This window comes from Egretta garzetta, unplaced genomic scaffold (assembly GCF_000687185.1).
Source record: "Egretta garzetta isolate BGI_Z169 unplaced genomic scaffold, ASM68718v1 scaffold1183, whole genome shotgun sequence".
In the NCBI taxonomy this organism is placed as follows: domain Eukaryota; kingdom Metazoa; phylum Chordata; class Aves; order Pelecaniformes; family Ardeidae; genus Egretta; species Egretta garzetta.
In genome coordinates this window covers 18327-25522 of record NW_009259263.1, presented here as the reverse complement: position 1 = coordinate 25522, position 7196 = coordinate 18327, and positions in this window count along the sequence as shown.

Below are 7196 nucleotides of genomic sequence, written 5' to 3'. Positions count from 1 at the left end.
AGCATCATGGGGACAAATGTCTTTCTGAAGGAGCTGTTGGGTTGATGTTGGGGAGCGGGCGGGGAGATCTCGTTTCTAAATATAAGCGCGCACAAAGGAGTGGTCTGGCCAAGCAGTAGCGTGGGTGACTTTTGAGCATGCAGAGTGAGCAGGAGGCGAATATCTTGCTGCTGCAAGAGCAGATGTGGGCAAGGGAGGGCCTTTTTTTAGAGCAAGGTCACTCGAGGCCCAGCAGCTACAGCGCAGAGCAGTGGCTGAGCTGAACTTGTGCTGAGCCTGGCTGAGCCCATCCTGCATGGTGGGATCTGCTGTCTTCTGAGGGGAAGTCACAAGAGGCCGGGCTCCTGAAGACCTCTTGAAAAGCCAGGAGCATCCCTCTGCACTCCCCTGCTGTCACTTCCTTCACAACCCTTGTAAGGGACTAGAAGCTTGTCTCAACATTGGTGGCAGGCAAGCTTAACCACCAAAGCCTAATCACCACGGCAACTGAGTGGGGCAGTTTCAGCCCATTGGGTCCCACCCCACAGGAATGTGTGGCCTGTTATCTTGGAATACACATCCTCTGCGCATGCGCCCGGGCCCAGAGTTAACTGACAATGGGGAGGGGGCTTGGACCCCCTAGAACTTTTGAGCATACTCTTAATGACAGTACTGGGCATGCGCCCCACTGCCGAGTGGGAGGCATGGGTATGCAAAACAGTCATTGACTATGCAAAAAGACAACCCTATGAAAGGGGAACCAGCGGAGACTAGAGGAGAGAGGATCCAGGAACATCTACCCTCCAGCAGATTCGAAGATACATCAGGCGTGGATCACTCGGGCCGCCCCAGCCGCACGGACTGCTTTGATCACTCAGGCAGCAGGGACAGCACATAGACCCCTGGTGGTAGCTATAGCAACACTCCTGTGCCGTTTGTTTCTCCCTCTGTCTTTTCCCTTTCTCACTTTTCCTCTTTTTCTCTGCTTTTCTCTCGCGCATTTGTTTTTGGCCAAATAAAGTGACTTGGCACTTGACTCCGTTTTGAGTCTTAATTCTGTTCCCAAGAATGTAAAAAGATCCTAGTCACGATAAAACATTGGAGTTAATCAAAAGTTAAGCCCAGCCACCCCCAACCTCCCAGAATTATCTGAGGTCGGTTGGAAAGCAAGGGGGTTTAACCTCTGTCAAATTGTTCAACCCAATAGTGGATCGTGACAGTGATGTACTGTGAATAGCATGGTATAGGACGGCCATGTTGTGGGTTTAGAGATTGTCTCTATCCCTCCAGCGTGGCTGCTGCTCACCTCCATGGGCCCAGAAAGCCCATTCCCACGGCTAGATCCTTCCCTCCTCCATGCAGACAGACAGACTGACACCACAGTTTCTGCACAAGTTTCTGCAACATCCAGATGGGTTCTTTCCCTTTAGAGCTTGATGGCATTAGAGGACAATGTGCACCGGTGTCCACCAGAGCTGCATACTTCTGTGGGTCTGATGGGCCAGGTTATCGAATCCACAGACTCGAGTAAACCCGGTTGTTCCCTTCCTCCACCTGCCTGGAGGTGGGGCCCCTTCTAGCCCTGATCACATCTACTCCCATTTTGTAGCTATGAGTCAGGAGTTAGTTCCCTCGTTAAGATCAGAAGTAAGATCAGCCCTTCTACTCTGTCAGCCCCCACTGCAGTCTACTCTATTGCTGGACACTTGTGCAGCAAGTTTCCTGGAAGAACCCCCTTGTCGGATTGTTGTTTCTTGCAACTCACGTACCCTCTAGGCTCAGGGTAGGTTTTCCATCCCATTTCCTCATGTCATCTCCATGGTCATGCGGGTACAACCATAGGGTGCCCCATACTCTCGACATCTTCTCACTTGAGTAGAAGGACACTTGCTCCTAATGGCTGAGATACTGGTCCCTGTGCGTGGGGAGTAGGTTCTGTCCTTTTTGAGTTGCTGGATCAGTTTCTCCACAGCTGAGACGAGGGAGGAGGAGATACTTCTTCATATTCCTGGAGGCAGTTGGCCACATCATCCTGGACTCCATCTGGATCTTTGGGAAACTGCTCATTGTTCGGGTCACTATAAATCACCTCCAGCACAGCTAATTCCCTCAGGTATTGGCTACCTCTCTCCAGGGTGGTCCATTTGCCTGGGCGATATATGACATCTTCCCTGAAGGGATATCGTTCCTTTACGCCTGATGGGACTCACCTCCAGAGGCTGAGGACTTGTGTCGCTCTTCCAATCACTTTTTCATTGCCCCCTTCCCTAGAAAGGGATCCCAGCTGCTTGGCTTCCTTACCCTTCAGTTCCAGGCTGTTGGCCCCATTATCCCAGCATGGGGCAGCCAGGTGACAAGGTGGTCGCCTGGATGATAGCTGAAATCTTTTTGCATATCTCACGCCTCGCTCAAAGTTTGAGATTGGGTGGTTTCCGTCTCGTTTATGAGTTCTTCCTCTTCCTCCTCCCCTCCTTGTGATGGCCCTTTTTTTTCATCCTCTATTTCTAAACAAGCTGGCTTTCGCTTCCAAGATTTCTTCTTGTGTATCGGGGTGACTGATACCAGCATGGTAACTTTTGCAGTTTAACGAACTCTCATTGTGTGAATATTGAAAAGATCATATTCCACGGTCCAGGAGATGCCAGGTTCGGCCATTCAACACATCAAAGCCCAAAATATTTTCACTTTATTGTGTAGACAGCATGCATTTTTCACCCAGGAACCACAAATTAACTTTTGTAGTTTGACGAACAACATTTTCACATTCGCTCGAGTAATTTTAACTCTTTGCCGACCGGGTCGTATACCCAGCTTTTTAGCATCTCATTTCTCAATATTGAAATGTGTGCTCCCATACCTATGAGGAATTTTATAAATTGTTAACTGGGATTAAGATATATGGACGATCATTATTTATCTATTATTAGGACTCCACTTTCTGGACAGACAGTCCCAGTTGTCGCCGGGCGCTATTGGGTTTTCTGAGCTCAGAGTTTGGGGGAGGAAAGCGTTATCGCCCCCTCTCATGGCTGGTGATGGTATCTGAGTGTTGAGAATGTTTTCTCTCTGATCGCATCTTTGAAATGCAGGAATTAGATCTTGGATGATGCTGACAGCTCTCGGGATGCTTAATGTCAATGCCTGACATTCTCTCCACCTCTGAGTCCTAGGCTGGCGATCAATGGCGTTTTGGGTGTTTGTTTAATTTCTCTGATATTACGATGGGTATTTCTGGTTTCAACAGATGGATTATTCACTCCCATTTCTCACCCGTAATTCATGATGTCATGCATCAGTGTTGCCCAGGTGGGGAGATCTCTGCCTACTAGGGCCTCTTCCTGATGGTTAGCAGCGTCCCTTATGTCTAACAGGACACTGAATTTTGCGTGTCTCCTAATTTCATCTCGTTTTGCAGTGAGGTAGGGCTTGAGTACAGCACAGGCTGCCTTCATTAACGGCTTTAGCATATTATAATCCACAATTGCCGATATGGAAACATTAAGAGGGACGTGCTCATGCACAGCCTGGATACAGGCAGCTTTTGTAATAGCTGTGGAAAGTTCATTTGGGGATTTAATAGGTCCTCATCTTTCCTAGAGGCTCCCTTAAAGTACTGAAAGGCCGCAATCAGGTCTGCCCACAGCCTTCTCTTCTCCAGGCTGAACGCCCACAACTCTCCCAGCCTATCCTCATAGGAGAGGGGGTCCAGCCCTCAGATCATTTTAGTAGCCCTCCTCTGGCCCCGCTCCAACAGGTCCATGTCCTTCTTGTGCCGAGGGCTCCAGAGCTGGATGCAGAGCTCCAGGTGAGCACTCAGCAGAGCAGAGAAGAGGGGCAGAATCCCCTCCCTCGACCTGCTGGCCACAGCCTTTCTATAGCTGTTCAGTTTGCAGGGGCAGTGTTAATTTGGTTGCCTTTCTGCCTCCTACTTCACCCTTTAGGTCCCACTCCCTCTTTGTAAGCTTTTTCCAATCTTTGCAGGCAGCTTTCAGGCAGGTGCCCAGCATTTTGCAAATGTCTCCCTTTCCTTGACCATTGTCAATTTTCCCCCTGGCTACCTTTAGCTGTTTTCCACAGCTTCCCAGTCATGCCAGTTCTCACAGGCCCATTCTTCTGAGAATTTGGGACCCAGACTAATTCCATGCTTACATAAGTGATTAGTGATACTGCTTGCCATCCTGCCAACTACGTCAATTTGTCACAAATGCACTGGGGTCACAACAACCCCACGCAACGCTACAGGCGTGGGGAAGAGTGCCTGGAAATCTGCCTGGCGGAAAAGGACCTGGGGCTGTTGGTCAACAGGCGACTGAGTAAGAGCCAGAAGTGTGCCCAGGTGGCCAAGAGGGCCACTGACATCGTGGCTTGTATGGTGTGGCCAGCAGGAGCAGGGCAGTGACCGTGCCCCTGTGCTGGTCACTGGTGAGGCTGTCCCTCGAATGCTGGGGTCAGGGTTGGACCCCTCACTAGAGAAAAGACATTGTGTTTCTGGAACACGTCCAGAGGAGAGCAATGGAGCTGGGGAAGGGTGTGGAGCCCCAGGCTGCTGGGGAACGGCTGGGGGAGCTGGGGGTGTTCAGCCTGGAGAAGAGGAGGCTGGGGGAAGACCTTATCACCTTCAACAACTGCCTGAGAGGAGGCTGTAGCAAGGTTGGTGTTGATCTCTTCACCCTGGTAACGAGGATAGGATGGGCATTGAAGAAATGGCCTCAAATTGTGCCAGAGCAGGTTGAGATTGGACGTCAGGAAAAGATTTCTTCACAGAAAGGGCTGTCTATGATTCTATGATTTAGGATCTTGCCAACTAATTGAGTTATTTTACATATTTTGATTTAGTACTAGTTTAGGATTTATTGGTGGAAAATGGCAGGATTTGATTGTGATATTTCAATAGAACTCTATCATCTGTCAAATAGCAAAGTGATTTGATCAAATTAGTCAGAACTGTGACTTAGTTAAATATTTGAAGATGGCAACGTTCACTCTCTTACTACATGGAATATGTACACAAAGGAAAAGTTACACTTGAGCTAGAATGATTGACAGAGAGATGACGGGTGCAGAGGATAAGGAGGACCCTCCCGTTGAGTCACGAGGCTCTGAATAGACCCCCGTGCTTTGTGAACTCCTTCTCAGAGAGGAGTCCAGGTGCAGCGAGGTCCAATCTTAGTCTCAGACTTGGACAACAGTTTGCATCTAAGGATTATATATATTTATGGTAGCAGTATAAGAGTCACTTTATAATTAAACCATACATCTATAAACTACTTAAATGGGTTCACACATGCACACACACCCCAAGATATGAATGTATGCATATACATAAAGGTATGCCTGTTAAAAATTCCCCTCGAGTTCAGTGAAATACTGATGTCGAATGTCTTGGCATTTCTCAACGGGTGAGGGTTGAGCATGGGCTGAGTCTCCATGGACTGCAGCTCCTTCCCGGAATAGCCACCTGCTCCAGGGTTGGGCTCTCCATGCACTGCAGTGGGAATACCTGCTCCAGCATGATGTCTCCGCGGGCTGCAGGGGAATACCTGCTCCATCATGGATTCTTCCCAAATTTCCCTGAGCTGCAGGGGACTCTCTGCTCTGGAGACCAGAACCCGCTTTGTACAGAGGCCACCTCTGCAGTCTCCCTGCCTCCAGTTCCCAAAACTTTTCAACATAAGCCCAACACAACTGGTAACTGCAATTTGACCATTAGGGCACAGGCAGCACCCAATATTTTTCACAACAGGACTGAGAAAAGATTTTCCTCTCGCCTCAGCCTGACAAAGTTTAACCAAGACAGGTGGGAAAACATGAAATAAACCAAAAGGGAAGCGCAGATGGTGTCAGGATCAGTCCGGGCACAATTTATTACAAATGTTTGGTGTAACACTTCCTTGTTCCAGGAGACCTTCAGGCATTTAGTCACCTGCTTTTTCTTCATTCTCCACGGCAGATTGTTTCCACAGACACTTAACTCTGCTCCTTTCGATTCATGATGAGAGCCCCGTCTAGGATCCAGCTGCAGCTGATGTGCGAAACAGATGAAACTCAACGTAAAGCGGTGAAGGTTTCTTCTAGGACCAGCGTTGAGCGTTACCTCTGCCAGGACTTAGTGGCAGCAAGAAGGGCCAGGTTCTAGGTCAAGGGGGGTGGCAATCCAACACAACCCTTTGGTTTAAGCTCCACTCAGAAAGTTGTATTATGCTTTCAGGTGCTGGGAGAACCGAACACGCTCCTGACAAATGTGTTTCAATGTAAAGTGGAGCAGAGAACTCTAACAGCCTGGAGGGGGGAGCCATGACCCCTTTTTGAACTGCAGCAGCACCAACTGATCATCATTGTCATTTCAGGTTGACTGGCATTGTCATTTCGGGGCAGCCTGGACTCATGGCCGCTGCATTTTCACACCCACCCTCCTGCCAGCTTACCTGTGTGATTCCTGGCTTCCCACAAATTTACAGAAAGGAAACAGAGAGCAGCATTTTATGAATCTGTTGGGCAGATACTTGCCAACCTACAGTATTTCTGTCCATCAATGTGCAATTATTGTTATTACTGTGATTGTGCCCCAGGGTTGACTTTATTTAATGCACATATAGCAGTAAAGGAAACCTTATAAACCACTTATCCTGATCAGCTTTGAGTTTTTCTGAAAGGGAAAGATGTTTTAGTTATTAACATTTCTTTTGTGAGGGTTTTTTCAAAGTTGGACAACCAAACAATAGAAGATCAAGCAATGCTATGAGCCAGTGTGGGGACTTTTGTTGACTTGTGTGATTTAAATTTTTGAGACTTCATTGCAAGCTGAGGGACACAAACTGGGCATCTAGAGAAGGTCTGAATTTGTTGACATTTAATAAGAATTTTAGAGGACATTAAGTCAGCCAGTTAGTCTGTCTGGAGGAAATTAATTTCTTGGCTGTCATCGTAATGGTTTTGGTGGACGTGATTTGTATGGAAAAAACACAGGATGCACCATTGGTGTCTGTAGTTTCGGCATAGTTTTTAGGTACGAAAAACTTGTGGCAAGGAGGATTATTCATAGTCCAGAGATGAGCCCTCACCTGGAGTACTGTGTCCAGCTCTGGAGCCCTCAGCACAAGAAGGACATGGACCTGTTGGAGCAGGGCCAGAGGAGGCCACAAAAATGATCCAAGGGCTGGAGCCCTTCTCCTATGAGGACAGGCTGAGACAGTTGGGGTTGTTCAGCCTGGAGAAGA